The sequence below is a fragment of the Somniosus microcephalus genome, chromosome 3 (genome assembly GCF_052327205.1).
Source record: "Somniosus microcephalus isolate GS21.2 chromosome 3, FLI_Smic_1.0, whole genome shotgun sequence".
NCBI lineage: Eukaryota > Metazoa > Chordata > Chondrichthyes > Squaliformes > Somniosidae > Somniosus > Somniosus microcephalus.
In genome coordinates, this window is record NC_140989.1 from 96195967 (window position 1) to 96217715 (window position 21749).

A 21749-nucleotide genomic window follows, 5' to 3' on the forward strand; every position below is an offset into this window, starting at 1 on the left:
AGGAGGGTCAGTAACCAGAGGACACAGAATGAAGATAATTGGCAAAAGAACCAAAGGCGAGATGAGGAGAATTTTTTTTACACTGTTGTTGTGATCTGTGATCTGGAACGCGCTGCCTGAAAGGGCGGTGGAAGAAGATTCAATAGTTACTTTCAAAAGGCAATTGGATATAAACTTGAAAAGGAAAAATTTGCAGGGCTATGGAGAAAGAGCAGGTTGAGTGAGATTAATTGGGCAGCTCTTTCAAAGAGCCGGCACAGGCACAATGGGCCGAATGGCCTCTTTTGGTGCTGTAAAAATCTATGATAATATGAAACAAAAGCTAATGGCATATTAGATTATAAAGAGAAAATGACCAATTGAGTGTCAATCAGAGGTAATCCTGCATCAATACAGTGCACTGGGCTGGCACCACTTAAAGCTCTCATCAAAGTCACAAATGACATCCTATGTGACTGTGACAAAGGTAAACTACCCCTCCTCGTCCTTCTCGACCTGTCTGCAGCCTTTGACCACTCCATCCTCCTCAAACACCTCTCCACCATCGTCCAGCTGGGTGGGACTGCACTCGCCTGGTTCCATTCTTATCTTTCCAGTCGTAGCCAGAGAATCACCTGCAACGACTTCTCTTCCCACTCCCGCAACGTTACCTCTGGTGTCCCCCAAGGATCTATCCTTGGCCCCCTCCTACTTCTCATCTACATGCTGCCCCTCGGCAACATCATCTGAAAACACAGCATCAGTTTCCACATGTATGCTGACCCAGCTCAACCTCACCACCTCTTCTCTCCACCCCGCCACGGTCTCTAAATTGTCAGACTGCTTGACGGACATCCAGTTCTGGATGAGCAGAAATTTTTGCCAATTAAATATTGGAAGACCACAGCCATTGTAGAACTAGGGGGCAGGATGATGGCGGGTTCCCTACCCGCTCCCAAAAATTTCAACTTTCCCACCCGACCCACCTCCGATAGCATCCGCAACCACCCCGGAAAGTTCCGGCCCATGAAACTGTCAGATTGTTGTAAAAACCCAACTGGTTCGCTAATGTCCTTTAGGGAAGGAAACCTGCCGTCCTTACCCGGTCTGGGCCTATATGTGACTCCAGTCCCACACCAACGTGGTTAACTCTTAACTGCCCCTCTGAACTGGCCAAGCGAGACGCTCAGTTGTATCATAAACTGCCACATAGAATCTGCAGCGGTTCGAGAAGAAGGCCCACCACCACCTTCGCAGGACAACTCGGGGATGGACAATAAATGCCGGCCTTGCCAGCGACGCCCACATCCCGAGAACGAATAAGAAACATTATACAGAGAAAGGAGTAGGGAAATGAGTAGATAGCTCCCGTGAAGAGCTAGCAAATGCACAGCAACGATCGGTCGAATGGCCTGTGCAGTGCTGTAATTTCTATGAATATGGTATTAGTGAGGCAGGTGGGAGCTGGTGAAACCCACAGACACAGACACCAGAATGACATATTCATTTTCATAAAATAAAAACAGAAAAGGCTGAAAGCACTCAGCAGGTCAGGCAGCATCTGTGGAGAGAGAGAAAGCTCGAGTTAACGCTTCAGGTCGATGACCTTTCATCAGAATGCAAATGCCATCGGCCCGAAGTGTTGATACCGTTTCTATCCCCACAGATGTTGCCCGACCCACTGAGCTGTTCAACAACAACTTGCATTTATGTAGCGCCTTTAACGTAGTAAAACGTAATTTAATGTAGTACACCGCCGCGGAGTGTCTGATTAAAGTTAACTGGTCTTTGATGGCGCCCCTTTGCTTCGGGAGGGGGGTGCATCAGGGATGCCCCATGTCTGGTCAGTTATACACCGTTTGCGTGGCGCCTTTCCTGCGCCTCTTGCGGAAGAGGTTGACGAGACTGGTTCTGCAAGGGCCGGGCGTGGAGGTCATCCTCTTGGCTTATGCTGATGACGTGCTCCTCACGGTCACGGATCCCGTCGACTTGTGGAGGATGCGGGAATGCCAGCAGATTTACTCGGATGCATTCTCCGCCAAGATCAACTGGGAGAAATGTTCCAGACTCCTGGTGGGTCAGTGGCGGGTGGACTCCCTGCCGGAGGAGTGCAGGCCCTTCGCCTGGAGCACCACACACCTCCTCCATTTAGGAGTCTACCTTAGCCCTGCCGAGGACGCCTGGCCGGCGAACTGGCAAGAGCTGGAGGCCAAAGTCACCGCTCGCCTAGGACACTGGACAGGACTGCTCCGAGTGTTGTCCTACAGGGGTCGAGCGCTGGTCATAAACCAGCTGGTGGCCGCCATGTTGTGATACCGGTTGGTCACTTTGATCCCTCCCCCTGCGTTTGTCGCCAAGATGCAGAAGAAGCTCATCGACTTCTTCTGTGACAAAAGGAAGCACTGGGTCTCTGCTGCAGTTCTGTGTCTCCCGCTTAGGGAGGGCGGTCAGGCGCTGGTGTGCCTTCGCACCCAGGCTGCGACTTTTCATCTTCAGACGCTGCAGAGATACCTGTACGTCGAGAACCCTCCTAGATGGTGTGCGCTGGCGACGTATTTCTTCCGCCAGCTGCACGGCCTCAACTACGACACGCAGCTCCTGTTTGTGAAAGTGGGCGGTACACGTGCCTGCCTGTGGGGGAGCTGCCTGTCTTCTACCAGGAACTGCTATGGGTTTGGAACGATGTCACTTCCAGGCGGAGCTCTCCCCCGTCAGGAGTGACGGCTGTCCTTCGGGAGCCACTGCTCAGGAATCCGCACCTCCACGACCGCGGGTTCGGGTAGCTGGCGGAGCACAGGGCTCTGCCTGGCAAATTGACTAGAGTTGGGGACCTGCTCGATGGCGGAGGAGCAGGCTGGATGACGCCAGAGGAGCTGGCGCAGCGCCTGTCTTGGGCCAAGGTCCGGCTCGCAGTCAAAGCCATCGAGTTGCTGAAAGTGGCACTGGGCCCCGACTCCACTAGGTGTGTCGAGGAGGCTCAAGCATGTGGGGCAATCCCGTCCGAACTGACCCCCGTTCAGACGGAATTCCTCATCGGCGCCTGGCCCCGAAACCCCTCTCGGGAACTGGTGCCTCACAACTTGAGCCGTCTCGGGGAAATGCCCTCCGTGCCTTTTCATTCTGCACGGAGGCGTTTCCTGTACGGGTTGCTCCTGCACACTCTCCGCTTTGCCATCTTCGCCTGCCGTCCGGACACCATCTTGCCGTCCGACGGAGGCGGAGGTCCCCAATGGAGGGCTCGCTACGCGGGAGTCCTCCCTTGTTCCATTGGGGACTTGGCCTGGAGGGCGTTGCACGGAGCAGTCCCGTGCAATAAGGTTTTAAGTAGGTTCACGGACTCCCAGGCCGCCTGCATTTTCTGCGGCCTGGAGGAGTCCGTGTTTCATGTTTACATGGAGTGCGAGAGGTTGCAGCCCCTCTTTTACTACTTGAAGGGGCTGCTCCTCGATTTTCGGCTGCACTTCAGTCCCATGCTCCTGATCTTTGGTCACCCGGTGCGGAGGGGAGCGGGCAGATCGGAGGACCTCCTCATAGGACTGCTCCTGGGCCTGGCCAAGAAATCCATCAATTGGTCCAGGCAGCAGGCGGTTGAGGGGGTTGTTTGGCCCGATTGCCTGCTTCTCTTCCGCGGCCATGTTTGCGCCCGGGTGGCCCTGGAGATGAAGCACGCGGTGTCCGCCGGCACGCTTGAGGCATTCTGCGACTGGTGGGCGCTGCGGGGACTGGAGTGCATTATCACCACTGGGAACCAAATTTTAATTTAATTTGTTAAGTTTTATTTAGAGTTTTATTAAGTTACAGTTGGTTTGTTTATCCACCCCCATCAAAAGAGTACACTCAAAGGATGGATCATTATCAGGTGCAGTCTAATCACAAGTCATGATTGCCACAGGCTTTTTCCGTTCTTAAAGGGGAGGTTCACTGATGCTGCAGAACCTCATTCTCAGCAATACTGGCTGTGCTGCTGCCTCAGCAAGCAGCAGCAGGTCAAGGAGAAGGAGCTGGAGGACTGAAGCAGCTGTATTCATGCCAGATCCACGCCCCAGGGAGAGAGCCTGCATATTCTGCAATCAAGCACTGGAGGCATTGGTGTTTGCTATGGAGAGACGGAGGGTGGTGCTCTACCCAGCAAGTGGCAGGAGGCCCTATCCATAAGTCTTCTGAACCATGTGGAGGGAGGTAGTGCAGTATGTCTCAGGCAGCACTGTGGTCCCCAGGACCCACACACAGTGCAGGAAGAAGTTTAATGATTTCACTTGGGTGGTCAGGGTGAGTGAATGCTTCAACAAATGTTACATACCACCATCTGTACCACAATCTTCACACACTGCCCAAAGCATCACACCACGAGCACTCACCCACCAACAATCTCTACTTACCAACACTCGCACCCACATCTCACATCTTGCACACAGTGACAGCTATTCAACTATGGCAGGCACATCACCCAAACACATTGCTCCACACTCTCTCACACACTTTCCTTTCTCTTGCAGGTCAAGGTGGCTCACAACGGGAGGGAGCAGGAGCGCACAGGCAGGGGACAAGCCGACACCCAACCACTGTCTCCGCTGGAGTATAGAGTGTTGAAGATTATTGGGCGTCAGGTGGTGGGCGCCGTGGCCACCGGCGATATTGACCCCCTTGGGGACAACAACAGTATGTTCATCCCGACTCCTTCTTTTCACATTCCACTTCCCCCTCACCCCACAAGCATTTCGCACTTTCCAGCTAATCATGCTGTGTGCATGCATTTCTCCCTTCCTGCCCCCCTCCCTCACCTTAACTCGACTCTTGTGCCTTTATGCTTCCAGGTAATCAGCAAGCACCTGAGCAGCCTGTCCCTGAGTGTACCATAGAGACCGAGGCAGGAAAAGAGGAGGAGGAAGAACACACCTCTACCCTGCATCTCTCACCCGCAGGCACCAGTTTAGATACTTGCACTAAGTGCTCTTTAGAGGCTAGTATAGTAGCGGGATCTGCACAGTGTTGTGTATGTACCTTTAAGAGAATAACTGGTCTCAGACTGCAGTACCGGCAGTGACCACCCCTGTATAAAAGGCGCCAGTGAGCCTCTGTTGTTTCAGTTTCACTATTGACTTCCATCAGTAAAGACTTATTTTGTTCCACTCCTGCTGTCCGTGTCTCAATCATTCACGGACGTAATACTGGCAACGAGCAGATACGAACCAACCTACAGTCTGCACCACCTCCTGGGAATCCATTCCTACAGCGAAGTGAGCAGAGGTCGAGGCCAGAAAGAAAAGAAAGTAAGAGGCAGTAGAAACGGGCATCGACCGTGGGCATCCGCCTTGTGTTGCAGAGTTGAAGATTGCTGGAGAAGCTGTCGGATGCGGGGCCTGGTTCCTGTCGACGGTGCTTCAGTTAATCGGGCTGGTGGCAGGTAGTGCACTGATCCTTCCTGGGCTGCGGCGGTCGCGAACTTGAGCGGGTGGTTTGCAACGGAGCCGAGCAGCGTTGTCGGGAAGAAGAGAGAGAGAGGGTGGAGCACACAGGGCGCGGCCGGTGCTACGAAGCCGGGCTGCGTATAGGCCCGTGAAGAGGGAGGCAAGAGTCCCACAGGGTTGTTCCACGATGGGAAAATAATTTAAAAAAAAATATTGAATGCGCAAGAAACCGCGGAAAGCAGCGCTAACAACAGCAGGGAAGAAGGCAAAGCGCGGGAGGCGCCATCTTAATCAGCGGGGAAGAAGGCAAAGCGCGGGAGGTGCCATTTTGTTAAATCGGGGAAGAAGGCAAAGCGCGGGAGGCGCCATTTTAGATTTACAAGATGCCGAAGACTGGCTGTATCACTGCTTTTGATAATACAATAGAGGACTGGACCATGTATGTGGAAAGAGTCGAGGTATATTTCGAGGCAAACGAAATAGCGGAGGAGAAAAAGGCATCGATATTGGGCGCTAGAACGTACGGCCTATTGCGGGACCTGATTACTCCAGCCAAACCGAAGGCGAAGAGTTTTAACGAAATTGTTGCTGTCCTACAGGAACACCTAAACCCTGCACCGCTGTTGATAGCAGAAAGATTTAAATTCCACAGGAGAACTCAGCACAAAGATGAGAGCAATGCTGAGTATCTTACGGAACTACGCAAGCTATCAAAGCACTGCCAGTTCGGAGCAGGACTGGCAGATACCCTACGGGACTAATTTGTCTGTGGACTCCTGAGTGAAGGAACACAGAAGAAGTTACTCTCAGAGAAAGAGCTGACGCTAGATAAGGCTTTCAGCGTGGCAGTATCGTATGAAGCAGCAGCCAGGGGAGCTGCAGAAATTCAACAAAAACCACAGGAATACGGCACCCACGAAATGACACGGGGATTTGCAAAATGTTATCGCTGCGGCAGAACTAACCATGACCAGAAGGACTGCTGGTCCAAAGACAAAGTATGCAGGCAATGCGGGAAGATGGGACACATTGCACGAGTTTGCAGGTCTGGGAAGAAGACCAGCGACAACAAAAAGGCTACTAAGTAACCGTACAAGAAAGTACAAAAGATGACGGACAGTAGTTCCGAAGACCAGATGAGCGATAGTGAATCCGGGAACAGGAGACTAAGCTGTCTCAAACTTCACAATGTAATCGCAAAAGAGGATTACCGAACTATTTGGGTCACCCTCACGATAGCAGGGTCCCAAGTTAAAATGGAATTGGATACAGGATCAGTGCTAACCGTCATGAATCGACGAGACTACGAGCGGCTATTTTCACACATACCCTTGAGAGAGACATCCATCGTCTTGACGACGTATACGGGGCAAAAAGTATACCCCAGAGGAAAAATAAAGGTGCCTGTCGAATACAACGGCAAGAAAATACGGAAATTGTATCTCTACATACTGCCAAATGGTGGACCACTGTTATTGGGACGGGAATGGATCAGGAAGATAAACTTAGATTGGCACTCCATTCATACAATGACGGTGGACGGTAAAAAAGATGAAGACGTCACTCCTGGACGATTGTCAACAATCTTAGCTAACGCCAAAGAGGTATTTCAACAAGAACTGGGCACGCTTAAAGGCGTAACCGCCTCGATAAAAATAGAAGAGAATGCAGTTCCCAAGTTTTTCAAAGCAAGACCGGTACCATATGCAATTCGCCCAGCCGTCGAGGCAGAGCTGGAGAATCTGGAGAAGGCAGGCGTGTTGTCTAAGGTCGACTGGAGCGAGTGGGCGACACCCATCGTTCCTGTCATGAAGAAAACGTTAAGCAATAAGTCCGGGGAGCCAAGGAAGATTCGCATCTGTGGGGATTTCAAGGTGACGGTGAACCCAGTCCTTCACACAGTACAATATCCTCTTCCAAGGATAGAAGACATCTTCGCCTCACTGTCTGGAGGGAAGCGTTTTACAAAAATTGACCTAGCACAAGCATATTTGCAGATGGAGGTTGAAGAGTCCTCTAGGAAGTATCTCACGATAAACACTCACAAAGGTCTTTACCAGTATCATCGATTGGTATTCGGAGTAGCATCGGCTCCGGCGATATGGCAAAGAGCGATGGAACAAGTCCTGCAAGGGATTCCGGGGACTCAGTGTTACTTGGACGACATCCTTGTGGCAGGTGAAGATGACAGTGAACACCTTAACAACCTAGAACAGGTGCTCACTAGACTACGGGAACATGGGCTGCGAGCCAACCGCCCCAAGTGCGAATTTTTTAAGAAACAGATATCGTATTGTGGCCACGTGATTGATGAAGAGGGGTTACATAAGTCCCCTGACAAAATTGAAGCGGTTGTTAAGGCCCCAGCGCCTGAAAATGTGTCGCAACTGAGGTCATTCCTCGGATTGGTGAATTACTATCATAAGTTTTTGCCGAATTTGTCGACAGTTCTGCACCCACTGAACGCCCTGCTACGAATGGGGGTAGCATGGAAATGGAGCGATGATTGTAAGCGTGCTTTTCAGAAGAGTAAGGACCTAATCACTTCAAGGGAAGTATTGGCTCACTACAACCCAGCACTGCCGATCAGACTGGCGTGTGATGTGTCTCCCTATGGCATTGGGGCAGTACTGTCACATAAATTCCTTGATGGTTTAGAGAAGCCGATAGCTTTTGCGTCACGCTCGTTAACTTCTGCCGAGCGTAACTACGCCCAGATTGACAGAGAGGCCCTCAGCCTAGTGTGGGGGGTGAAGAAGTTCAATCACTACCTGCACGGTCAAAAATTTACTCTACTAACCGATCATCGACCTCTTGTCTCCATTTTCAACCCTCAGAAGGGCGTACCGATAATGACAGCACAACGGCTGCAGAGATGGTCCCTTTTCCTAGGGGCACACCAATATGACATCGAGTACAAAGGAACTAAACAGCATGGAAATGCTGATGGATTGTCACGCCTACCGTTGCCGACGGTGGAAGAAGAAGACCTTGCAGTGGATCCAATGGAGTTATTCCACTCGACCATAGTTGAATGTCTCCCTGTGACGAATGCAAACATAGAAAAGGAAACACGGAATGACCCGACACTATCACGGGTCTATGATTTAACGGTGAAGGGATGGCCAGCACATGGCGAACCGCTGCTGCCAGCATTCTCGCTGAGAAGAGAACAGCTGTCAGTGTGCAGAGGAACCTTGATGTGTGGATCCAGAGTAGTAATTCCACCTAAGTTAACGGATAGAGTGCTCAATGAGCTTCATGAGGGTCATCTGGGTGGGGTAAAAATGAAGAACTTAGCCAGAGCGTTTGTGTGGTGGCCAGGAATCGATAGAGAAATCGAAGAGATGACTAAGAGCTGTGCAGGATGCCAGAAGGTCCAAAACGCCCCACCACAAGCTCCTCTGCATCCATGGGAGTGGCCCTCATCTCCATGGCAAAGGGTGCACATTGATTTTGCTGGTCCCTTCATGGACTCGATGTTTTTAATTGCGGTGGATGCACATTCAAAGTGGCCAGAGGTAATAAAAATGTCCTCAACCACCACGGGAAAAACTATCACAGTTTTACGAACCATATTCGCCAGGAATGGGCTGCCTGAACAGATTTGCTCTGACAATGGACCACAGTTTGTGTCTGAAGAGTTCCGGAGGTTCTTAAAGAACAATGGTGTTAAGCATTACACATCTGCCCCATATCATCCAGCCACTAATGGATTGGCCGAGAGGTTTGTCCAAACATTCAAGAAGGCTATCAAGGCAATGTGTAATGAAGATATACCCCTACAACACAAGGTGGACAACTTCTTGTTTGCCTACCGGAATGCGACACATGCGGTTACCAACCAAACTCCAGCCATGATGTTCTTCAATCGAAGACTACGATGCCGCTTGGATTTGGTTAAGCCAAACGTCCGAAGAGATGTGGAGAACAGGCAGTTTCAGAATATGAATGAAAAGCCGACCAGGAGTTTTAAGATAGGTCAACCAGTTTTGGCCCGGGACTACCGCACTGAGAAATGGCAGCCAGGAACGATTTGTACACGACAAGGACCTCTCATGTATACCGCGGACATTGGGGAGAGCATTGTAAGACGCCATGCTGACCAGATTCTAGAGTCACTGGAAAACGTCAACTCCACACCACGATCTGATACACCTGGTAATGAAATCGACGTTCCAATTGCAACTACCGCAGAACCGGTAATATTGGAAGCAGATGAACCAAACAACGACATTGATCCCGACTCAACATTGCCAGAAGAACCTGATACCCCAAAGAGGCGTTATCCAGACAGAATCAGGAAGCCTCCTCAAAGACTGAACTTATAATTGCTTAAACTTAACCAATGTATCTAGCAACAGTAATTGTGATTGTAATTAGTTATCATTTAGTTGTTAAATGAATGTTATGTACTGTTTATCTAAAAGGGGAGGAATTGTTATGTATGTACCTTTAAGAGAATAACTGGTCTCAGACTGCAGTACCGGCAGTGACCACCCCTGTATAAAAGGCGCTAGTGAGCCTCTGTTGTTTCAGTTTCACGATTGACTTCCATCAGTAAAGACTTATTTTGTTCCACTCCTGCTGTCCATGTCTCAATCATTCACGGACGTAATACACAGGGTGAGGCACCGGGGATGAGTGGGCTGCAGTAAGGCCAGCAGGAAAGGGTAGCTCAGGGGCCAGCTCCCCGGGGGGTGAGTTCACGTGCGAGTCCAGCTGCACAGGACTCAGCTGAGGACCTCGATGGGGAGGCCTTTAGAAGAAGGGTGATGGGATGCACACGGAGATGATAGGTGCAATGGCAAGGGTGCCCAAGAGCCTCTCGGCAATGGTAAGGAGCGTGGAGGAGTCCGCCTCCAACATTGCACAGAGCTCTGCGTACACCATGGAGCCCATCATTTCCAGTCTGCAAAGGATGGTAGACTCCCCGAGAGACCGTGCTGACCCAGACCTGATGCCGTGTGTGATGGGCGATCTGGCAGCTTCCATTGCAGCACAGGCGGAAGCAACGCAATGTCTTAGTGTTGTAATGCAGTCTATGCTTGGTGGAATTCAATCTCAGACTGCTCTCATGCAGTCTCAGCTTGATGCCATGCAAGCTCTGACTGTTGCAATCGTGGCTGGGTCTACCATCATTGACCGGGGCTTTCACAGTGTTGCGGCAGGCCAGCAATCTGTGCACCAACAGATTGCTAGGGATGCTGAGGTGCTGCCCCCGGGAAGTGGCAGTGGAGCAGGAACCTGCTGTCCTCTCTCAGGATGACAGCCTTCCTGTTCCCACCACTGGCTCGCCACCATTCCCCTTGTTGCTGTCTGTCATCCAGCCAGCCCAGACTGCTACCACCCATGCTGGCCGAGGGCATCCTGTCAGGCCATCTAAAGTCTCCCGCACGGACACTCAGCAGCCTTCCAGCCGCCGTGCTGCGGCCACTGGGCCAACACTTCATAGGAGTACTAAAGTAGGCAAAGGCACAGTAACGGCAGGCACTAAGGGATTGCACAAGGGTGAATAGCTAATATTTTTGTTGTAAATATGTGTTCACTGATTTTTGATAAATTTATTAATTCAGTTTGAATTCTTTTGTGGTGTGTCTCATTTCAGCTTTGCGCTGTGATATGGCCTGTGACAGGGATGGAATGATAGGGATGTGGTGAGCAACGGGGATCTGGGGTTTAATTTATGGGAACCGCAGCCTGATGAGGCGGTCACGGACCACCCTTCCGGAAGGCCGATTAAGTGGCTGCCTCCTCCCTCGTTCCTGTTCCTCCTCGTCATCCTCCACATCTTCCTCTTGCTCCTCATCCTCCACCTCCTCCTCCTCACCCTCTTCCTCCTCCTGAGGTGGTCCCACAATCCCTGTTGGCAAGGGCTGGGCCCTCATGATGGGCAAGTTGTGGCACATGCAGCAGACCACCACGAAATGGGACACATGCTCAGCTGAGTACTGGAGGGCTCCTGCCGAGTGGTTAAGGCAGCAGAACCGTTGCTTCAGCAGGCTGATGGTCTGCTCGATGATGTTCCTGGTGGCAACATGGCTCCCATTATATGGGCGCTGGGCAGGAGTGTTAGGGTTGCGGAGGGGAGTCATGAGCCAGGTGGAGAGCAGAGAGCCCTTGTCTCTGATCAGCCAGCCGCGAGCTTGATGTGGTGGCTGGAAGAGTGCTGGCACACCAGTCTGGAGCAGGATGAAGGCATCGTGGCTGCTGCCAAGATAGCGGGCATTGACATTGAGGATTCACTGTGTGTGGTCGCACACAACTGAACATTAAGTGAATGGTAGCCTTTGTGGTTACAGGAGATCGCAGGATTGTTATGTGGTGCCCGCAAAGCCACGTGGCTGCAGTCAATGGGGCCTGCACCATGGAGAATCCCGCTATCCTGGCAAAGCCACATGCACTCATCCTGCTTCTCTCTGGTGATGGGGAAGAAAATGTAGTCCCTTCTCCTACTGTAGAGAGCCTCTGTGACCTCCCAGATGCAGCGATGGATGATGAACTGAGAAATGTTAGCTATGTCTCCTGTTGTAGACTGGAAGGATCTGCTGGTGAAGAAATTGAGTGCGACGGTGACCTTGACTGCCACTGTGAGAGCCGTGGTCGCCCTGATCTGAGGCTGGAGGTCTGGTTGCAGGAGGTGGCAGAGTTCTGTGACAACTTCCGTGGTGAAATGGAGCCTTCTAATACATTGCTCCTCGCTTAATTGGAGGTAAGAGAAGTGCTCTTGGAATACCCTCGGAGGGTAAGGCTTTCTGTTGAGAGCCCTGATGGTCCTCCTCCTCTGGCCACATGTACCCATCTTTCTCGCTGCCTCCACTCCCTCCGCCATAGATCCTGGAGGGCCAGGTCGACTGCCAGTACAGCCCCCATTACACTGAGATGCAACCAAGTGTAGCAGTTTGATTTTGTTAAGAATAAATGTTGCTACTTTTTAGTTGCCACAACACTCCTGATACAAAATAACCTTGACATTACTGAATGAAGCTGTTGGACTATGTGAAACTGACAAGAAACCACTGAAATTTTACTAACCTGACAGCTGCGAGTCATTACTGATGATCTCTTTAAATAACGTCCCTGGAGACGGCTTCCTGGTGCTTCACGTCAGCTCGCTGTTTCCTCCAGGCTCTAAGGTAGGTGATGACAATTAATTTCGCAGATCGGGTGGTCAGTGAGCATTGCACACTCACTGATGTCATGATCCACCTGGCGTTGAGGCTCCCGGCGATAACTGTTACCGGCAGTGCTACGGGGGGTGGGATTTAGTTTGTGGTGCTGGATTCACCTCTCCCCGACGATAAAGCTCTAGCACCCCATTAGTGCCATCTGCTGGTGCTAATGGGAGGTGCTAAGGGGACAAATATTTCCCCCAGTGTTACGGGCATCAAGGAAATTTCTCCTTCATATTTCCCCTTCAGATCTGCTTATCATTACACAGGCACTACAGGCAGAATGGGCTTCCCATTCCCTGCCAGGTAGCGAATTCAAAGTTGCATGAAATTCAGCTTGTCCAAATCATTCAGCTCATATTGAACTAGATGGGAAAAAGCCTACATGGTTTTGAAGGTAGATCCAATCTAATTAAGTCTCAGTGTGATGGTCTACTGTGACTAAAGCCTTCTGCCACGTGCAGAATTTAGTTTTACTCAGAATAAAACTCACACTGTCTGCAAGGCAGAATGAAAACTTATTTGCTATCAGAAATATAATATTCAACTTTAAATATAATGTATTGTACAACTTTTTTTGGATCACAATTACTTGCAGCAGTAAACCAATGACACTGTTATACTGGTTCCGACTGCTGAGATTTTATAATGTCACTGACCTTACATGGAAAGAACAACCACTGCAAAATGTGCTTTCAAAAATGGATGGTTATGGGAAATGATGAATATACATTTGTGAAATACAACCTACATGCTACATTAACATGCAAGACCTACAAAGTAAAAGAAGGCCACATGGGACAGATGGTTCTCGAATCTTTCCAAGAACCACACCTAAGGTTTCACTGCCAAGCTAGGGCTCACGGGCAACTTTTAGATGAAATGTGAAGGAAATAATGTCATGGCCAAGAAAAAGAGAAGCATAACAAAGAAGCGATTGATTAAAAAAATAACTTTTATGGTAAGTGGAAAAATATTTGGATTGTAAACACCATGAAAGCTAAATGATGGAAAGATGAATGAGGTGTTCTCTACATAACTGGTGACCTTAAAGCATGTGTAAAAATCCACAAAAAATACTTGAATGCTGTAGTGTATGTACCTTTAAGAGAGAACTACTTTTACAGCTCCTGTATACTGTAGTACCGGCAGTGACCACACCTATATATAAGCCTTGAGCATGCCTCTGTACCCCTAGTCTTGAGACTGCCCTACTCCAGTAAATACCTGTTGATTGTTAAGTTACAGCATCCGTGTGGCTATTGAAAAACATCATACGCTCAGAATCACGGATCTAACAGTGGCGATGAGTGTCGATTCGAATCTACCTGCAACTCTGCATTTCCCTTCGAAGATTCGCTCCGGGAGGGCGGTGGAAGAAAGTCGAGGCCAGAAGCACGGGCGTCGACCACGAGCAACCGCCCAGTCGTCCGGCAGAGAGTGAACATCGCAGGGGAGGCTGTGGAGAGCCGGGCTTGGTTCCCCAGCCACGACGATCAGCAACAGACTGACGACAGGTACAGCGCAGACCCTTCCCGGACAGCGGCGGCTGGAGCCGACCGACGGCGGAGAAAAAGCCGAGCAGCATCGACGGGGTAAGATAGAGGGTGAAGCGCACAGGGCGCAGCCGGGGGTTCAAAACCGAGTGGCATCGAGGAAAAACAAAATGGAGAGAGAGAGAGTAAAGCAGCAGCCGGGTTCAGGACCGAGCGGCGGAAACGGGAAAGGCGCACAGAAAAAAAAAATGCGCAGAGCACAGCCAGGGCTCAAGGGCTGAACAGTGTCCGCGGGGAGAAGAAGGGAGAGTGCGGGAGATGCCATTGAGCCGCGGAGAAGAAGGAAGAGCGCGGGAGACGCCATTTTTAGAAGCCGCAGCAGAGAAGAAGGGCGAGCGCGGGAAGAAAGGAAAGCGCGGGAGACGCCATTTTGTGCCAGCGGAGAAGAAGGGAAAGCGCGGGAGATGCCATTTTTGACAGTTAAATCACACCCAGGGATGCCGAAGAGTGGCAGTATCTCTGCGTTCGACAATGAAGTCGAAGATTGGGCGACATATGTGGAATGTATTGAGGTGTACTGCAGGGCTATTGAAGTGCCAGATGCTAGGAAAGCACTGGTTTTGTTAAATTCCATGGGTGCAAAAACTTATGGGTTACTGCGAAACCTAATAACCCCAGAGAAGCCTGTGAACAAGAATTTCGAAAGCATAGTAGAAATCCTACAGGATCACTTAAACCCCACACCGCTGCTGATAGCAGAACGATTTAAGTTCCATAAACGGAGCCAACACAAAGACGAAAGCAATGCTGAGTACTTAATGGAACTGCGCAAGCTATCGAAACACTGCCAGTTTGGAGTGGGACTAGCAGATACGTTAAGGGACAAGTTTGTGTGTGGGCTGTAAAGTGAAGGAACCCAGAAACGGCTTCTATCAGAAAAGGATCTTACGCTGGACAAGGCTTTCAGTATGGCAGTATCACACGAAGCAGCCGCAAGGGGCGCTGCAGAGATACAACGGAGACCGCAAGAATATGGCACCAATGAAATGTCCTATGGAACAGGGAAGTGTTATCACTGCGGCAGAACAACACACGACCAGAAGGATTGTTGGTTCAAGGACCAAGTGTGCAGACAGTGTGGAAAAGCAGGACACATAGCAAGAGTCTGCAGGTCTGGGAAGAAAACCAACAGCAAGAAATCTCCACAGGAGAAGTACAAAAAGGTACACAAGGTGATGGACAGTAGTTCAGACGAACAGAAAAGTGACACAGACTCCGGAAGCAAGGAGTTGGGTTGTCTGAAACTACATAAGGTAACCAAAATGGAGGATCACCAGACTATCTGGGTTACACTCAAGATAGACGGAGTCCAAGTGAAAATGGAATTGGACACAGGATCAGCCCTAACAGTCATAAACCAAAGGGACTACAAGCGGCTATTTTCACATATACCCTTGAAAGCTACAGAGATTGTCTTGAAGATGTACACGGGGCAAAAAGTCTACCCCAAAGGAAAAATAAGGGTGAAAGTGATATATAAAGGCCAGGAAACACCTAAAATGGACATATATGTATTGCCAGATGGAGGACCACCACTGCTAGGACGTGAATGGATCCAGAAGATACAATTAGATTGGCATTCCATACAGGCACTGAAGGTTGAGGCCAAAAAGGATGACGACGTCACACCTGGACAACTGTCAAAAATGCTAACTGACGCAAAAGAAGTGTTCCAGGAGGGACTCGGAACACTAAAAGGCATAACAGCAATGATTAAAATAGAGGAAAATGCAAGCCCAAAGTTTCTTAAGGCCAGACCAGTGCCTTATGCGATCAGACCAGCTGTCGAAGCAGAGCTGGAAGGGTTGGAACGTTCAGGAGTACTGTCCAAAGTAGACTGGAGCGAGTGGGCTACACCCATCGTTCCTGTAATGAAGAGGTCACTGAGTAATACGCCTGGGGAACCAAAGAAGGTCCGCATCTGTGCGGATTTTAAGGTGACAGTGAACCCAGTCCTTCACACGGTGCAATATCCGCTTCCACGAATTGAGGATATTTTTGCCTCGCTCTCTGGAGGCAAACACTTCACCAAAATTGATCTAGCCCAGGCGTACTTGCAAATGGAGGTAGAAGAATACCTTACGATCAACACTCATAAAGGTCTCTATCAATACAACCGGCTGGTGTTCGGAGTAGCATCGGCTCCGGCTATTTGGCAAAGGGCGGTGGATCAAGTCCTGCAAGGGATTCCAGGGACCCAGTGTTATTTGGATGACATCCTGGTCACGGGCGAAAATGACAGTGATCACCTCGCCAACTTGGAGAAGGTGCTCACCAGATTAAAGGAATATGGGCTACGAGCTAATCGGCACAAGTGCGAGTTTTTCCAGAAGCAGATCTCGTATTGTGGCCATGTCATCGATGAAGAGGGGTTACATAAGTCCCCTGAAAAGATTGAGGCAATAGTCAAGGCTCCAGCACCAGAAAATGTGTCACAACTGAGGTTGTTCCTCGGGCTGGTAAACTACTACCATAAGTTCTTACCAAATTTGTCCACGGTATTACACCCACTGAACACCCTACTGCAAACAGGGGTACCATGGAAGTGGAATGACGAACGTAGATGAGCTTTCCAGAAGTGTAAAGAATTGATCACATCAAAAGAGGTGTTGGCCCATTTCAACCCAGCACTACCAATTCGTTTGGCATGTGATGCATCACCCTATGGGATTGGAGCGGTGCTGTCGCACAAATTCCCAGACGGGTTGGAGAGGCCAGTAGCCTTTGCGTCTCAGTCACTAACCTCAGCTGAGCGCAACTACGCCCAGATTGACAGGGAGGCCCTCAGCCTAGTATGGGGAGTAAAAAAATTCAACCACTATCTACATGGGCAGAAGTTCACCTTGCTGACTGACCACCAACCACTTGTCTCCATCTTTAATCCTAAGAAGGGCGTTCCAGTGATGACTGCACAACAGTTACAAAGATGATCCCTGTTTCTAGGGGCGAATCAATATGAAATAGAATATAAAGGCACGGAACAGCATGGAAACGCTGATGGGCTATCGCGCCTGCCACTGCCTACTGTGGAGGAAGCACCAGCAGTGGACCCTATCGAGATATTTTATTCGTCAATAATTGAACGATTGCCAGTAACGAACGCGGATATAGAGAAGGAGACCCGCAATGATCCGACGCTGTCTCAGGTATATGATTTGTTGGTGAGGGGATGGCCAACACATGGTGACTCACTGTTGCCAGCATTCTCATCCAGAAGAGAACAGCTGTCAGTATGCCAGGGGACAGTGATGTGTGGATCCAGAGTGGTGATTCCACCCAAGTTAAGGGAGAGAGTGCTAAATGAGCTTCATGAAGGTCATCTGGGGGGAGTGAAAATGAAAAGCCTTGCTAGGGCTTATGTGTGGTGGCTGGGAATCGATCAACAAATCGAAGACCTAACCAAGAGCTGCTCAGGATGCCAGAAGGTCCAAAATGCACCACCACATGCCCCTCTACACCCATGGGAGTGGCCCTCCTCTCCATGGCAATGGGTGCATATTGATTTCGCTGGCCCATTCATGGACTCAATGTTCTTAATAGCAGTGGATGCTCATTCGAAATGGCCAGAGGGGACAAAAATGTCCTCAACCACTACAGAGAAAACGATTGCAGTCCTACGGACCATATTTGCCAGGAACGGCTTGCCAGAGCAGATTTGCTCTGATAATGGACCACAGTTTGTGTCCGAAGAGTTTTGAAAATTTATGAGAAGGAATGGGGTAAGGCATTACACATCCGCCCCGTATCATCCAGCCACAAATGGATTGGCTGAGAGGTTCGTGCAAACCTTTAAGAAGGCGATAAAGGCCATGTGCGACGATGAAATTCCACTACAGCATAAGGTGGACAATTTCTTATTAGCCTACCGAAACGCGACACATGCAGTTACCAACCAGACCCCAGCCATGATGTTCTTTAACCGAAGGTTGAGATCTCAGCTGGACTTGCTCAGACCAAATGTGCGAAGAAATGTTGAGGATAAACAATTCCAGCACATCAATGAGAAGCCGACAAGGAGCGTCAACGTAGGACAACCAGTTTTGGCCCATGACTACCGAACAGAGAAATGGCAACCCGGAACGATATGCACAAGGCAGGGGCCATTAATGTACACAGTGGATGTCGGGGAGAACATTGTGAGATGCCACGTCGATCAGATCTTAGCGTCACAGGAACGAGTCAACCCCATATCTTGCGTACCTGGGGATGAACCCGACATACCGGTAGCATCTACCTCCGAACCAGTAGCAGTAGAAACCGATGAACTAACTGACGAAAAGGGGCCAGAATCGCCTCCGCATCAAGAACAAGAACCTCAGGAAAGGCGCTATCCCGAAAGGATCAGGAAGCCGCCCCAAAGACTGAATCAATAAATGGACTATTGTTGTTTAATGTACATGTTAAAGTGTTAAATGTTATTTGAATATTATGGGTACTGCTAATCTAAAAGGGGAGGAGTTGTAGTGTATGTACCTTTAAGAGAGACTACTTTTACAGCTCCTGTATACTGTAGTACTGGCAGTGACCACACCTGTATATAAGCCTTGAGCATGCCTCTGTACCCCCAGTCTTGAGACTACCCTACTCCAGTAAATACCTGTTGATTGTTAAGTTACAGCATCCGTGTGGTTATTGAAAAACATCATACTCTCAGAATCACGGATCTAACAAATGCTGTAATATTATTTCTGAATGCTTAAGTGCTACATTAAAAATTCTTCTCTATAAATGAGTGCAATATCAAAGTTGAATATATATAACATTAAACATGACTGCAGAACAAGAACTGTGAGGTAAGATAAACAACATTTAAAACATCAGATTACAGTCACACTATAAATATTTTGTATATATTTATTAATTTCACATTATTTTCTGGGAGGAATCATCAATGGAGCTATTCCTTGTAGGATCACACTGCATTAGGGTTAGGGTTAGGGAGGAATGGTACATGAACTTGCTCCCAGGCCACCACTGTTACTGCTTATAGCTGACTGCTAGAAGATGTGGTCTGATGGACAGTCCTGGGAATGGACAGCCCTGGGAATGGACAGTCCTGGGAATGGACAGTCCTGGGAATGGACTGCCTGCCCCAGTTTCTCTGCAAGTTAAATGTAATGTAGATCCAGTGTCACAGGATGATGCTCTGACATTCCCCTAAAGTTGCTTTCAACTGTCACTTTTAAGGTCCAAATAGTGACTTCAGGCATCATAAGAAGCACTAATGGCGTCTCATAAGTGTGGGAGCTGCAATGACCAGAGAAACAAAACATTGGAACAATTGTGCTCCACTTCTTTGCAAAATGATTTGCAATATACTGATACACTGATATCCTTACACATGTGACTACACCCACATTGCCGTGTCCATAAGAACTTAAGAATTAGGAACAGGATTAGGCCATACAACAACAACAACTTGTACTTATATAGCACCTTTAACATAGAAAAACGTCCCAAGGCGCTGCACAGGAGTATTTTAAGACAAAAAATTTGACACCGAGCCACATAAGGATTAATTAGGGCAGGTGACCAAAAGCTTGGTCAAAGAAGTAGGTTTTAAGGAGCGTCTTAAAGGAGGAAAGTGAGGTAGAGAGGTGGAGAGGTTTAGGCAGGGATTTCCAGAGCTTAGGCTCTAGGCAACAGAAGGCACAGCCACCAAAGGTTGAGCGATTATAATCAGGGATGCTCAAGAGGGCAGAATTAGAGGAGCGCAGATATCTCGGGGGCTTGTGGGGCTGAAGGAGATTACAGAGATAGGGAGGGGCGATGCCATGAAGGGATTTGAAAACAAGGATGAGAGTTTTGAAATCGAGGCACTGCTTAACCGGGAGCCAATGTATGTCAGCGAGCACAGGGGAGATGGATGAATGGGACTTGGTGCGAGTTAGGGCACGGGCAGCCGAGTTTTGGATGACCTCAAGTTTATGTAATGTGGAATGTAGGAGGCCAGCCAGGAGTGCATTGGAATAGTCAAGTCTAGAGGTAATAAAAGCATGATGAGGGTTTCAGAGCAGATGAGCTGAGGCAAGGGCGGAGACGTGCAATGTTATTGAGGTGGAAATAGGTGGTCTTTGTTAGGCTGTGGATATGTGGTTGGAAGCTCATTTCAGGATCAAACATGACACCAAGGTTGCGAACAGTGTGGTTCAGCCTCATACAGATGTTAGGGAGAGGGATAGAGTCAGTGGCTAGGGAGCGGATTTTGTAGCAGGGATTGAAAACAATGGCTTCGGTCTTCCCAAGATTTAATTGGAGAAAATTTTTGCTCATCCAGAACTGTATGTCGGACAAGCAGTCTGACAATTTAGACACCGTGGAGGGGTCAAGGAAAGAGGTAGTGAGGTAGAGCCGGGTGTCGTCAGCGTACATGTGGAAACTGACGCTGTATTTTCGGATGATGTCGCAAAGGGCAACATGCAGATGAGAAATAGGAGGGGGCCAAGGATAGATCCTTGGGGGACTCCAGAGGAAACGATGCGGGAGTGGGAAGAGAAGCCATTGCAGGTGATTCTCTGGTTATGATTAGATAGATAAGAATGGAACCAGGTGAGTGCAGTCCCACCCAGCTGGATGATAGTGGAGAGGCGTTGGAGAAGGATGGAGTGGCCAACCATGTCAAAGGCTGCAGACAAGCCGAGAAGGATGAGGAGGGATAGTTTACCTTTGTCAGAGTCACAAAGGATGTCATTTGTGACTTTGATGAGAGCCGTTTCGGTACTGTGGCAAGGACGGAAACCTGATTGGAGGGTTTCAAACATGGAATTACAGAAAAGATGGGCACGGATTTGGGAGGCGACAACACGTTCAAGGACTTTGGAGTGGAAAGGGAGGTTGGAGATGGGGTGGTAGTTTGCAAGGATGGAGGGATCAAGGGTTATTTTTTTGAAGAGAGGGGTGATGATGGCAGATTTGAGGGAGAGGGGGACAGTATCTGAGGAGAGAGAACTGTTAACAATATCAGCTTATGAAGGAATAAGCCATATTTCAGAAAAATACACCATCATATGAATAGAATTCTGATTTTATTAATACATGACATACTGGGTTTAAAAATCTAAAGCCTCAATGACACAAGCTGTGCAAACAGGCTTCTGAGATGGGATGGTTTGATAACACAAAAGTTGTAAACACCACAAGCTTTTGAAATGGGAATCGGTTAAAAATACTAAAACAATGGCCCTATTGAAATAGCAGTTTGGCGCTTCCCGAAGGTCTGGAGTTTGGGAGAAACACAATGGAATGACCCAAGTAAAGTGTTAAAAACTTCGAACAGGAACACAGAATATTAAAAAACCATGTGCCTTTGTAAAAGTAACATCAAATGAAACAGGAAACATGATATAATATAACCAACTAAGATGGTTAGGAAAACAAACACCCTAGTTGAAGTGTCTTTAATTTACATGTTATAAATATGATACCAACAGAACACTTTGAAGATATGACTTCAATAGATGCACCAAGCAATCACATGGCGCTTGTATTGAATGTGGAACACCACGGAGATAGGAGCCTGTGGTGGAAACCAGTTAAGGTGGTTTTAGAATTGAATGGAAGCCCTTCGATAAGAATGGCATCAAATAAATACTACTGTCATATTGTGTTTTATGATAAGTTTTTGAAACACCTTA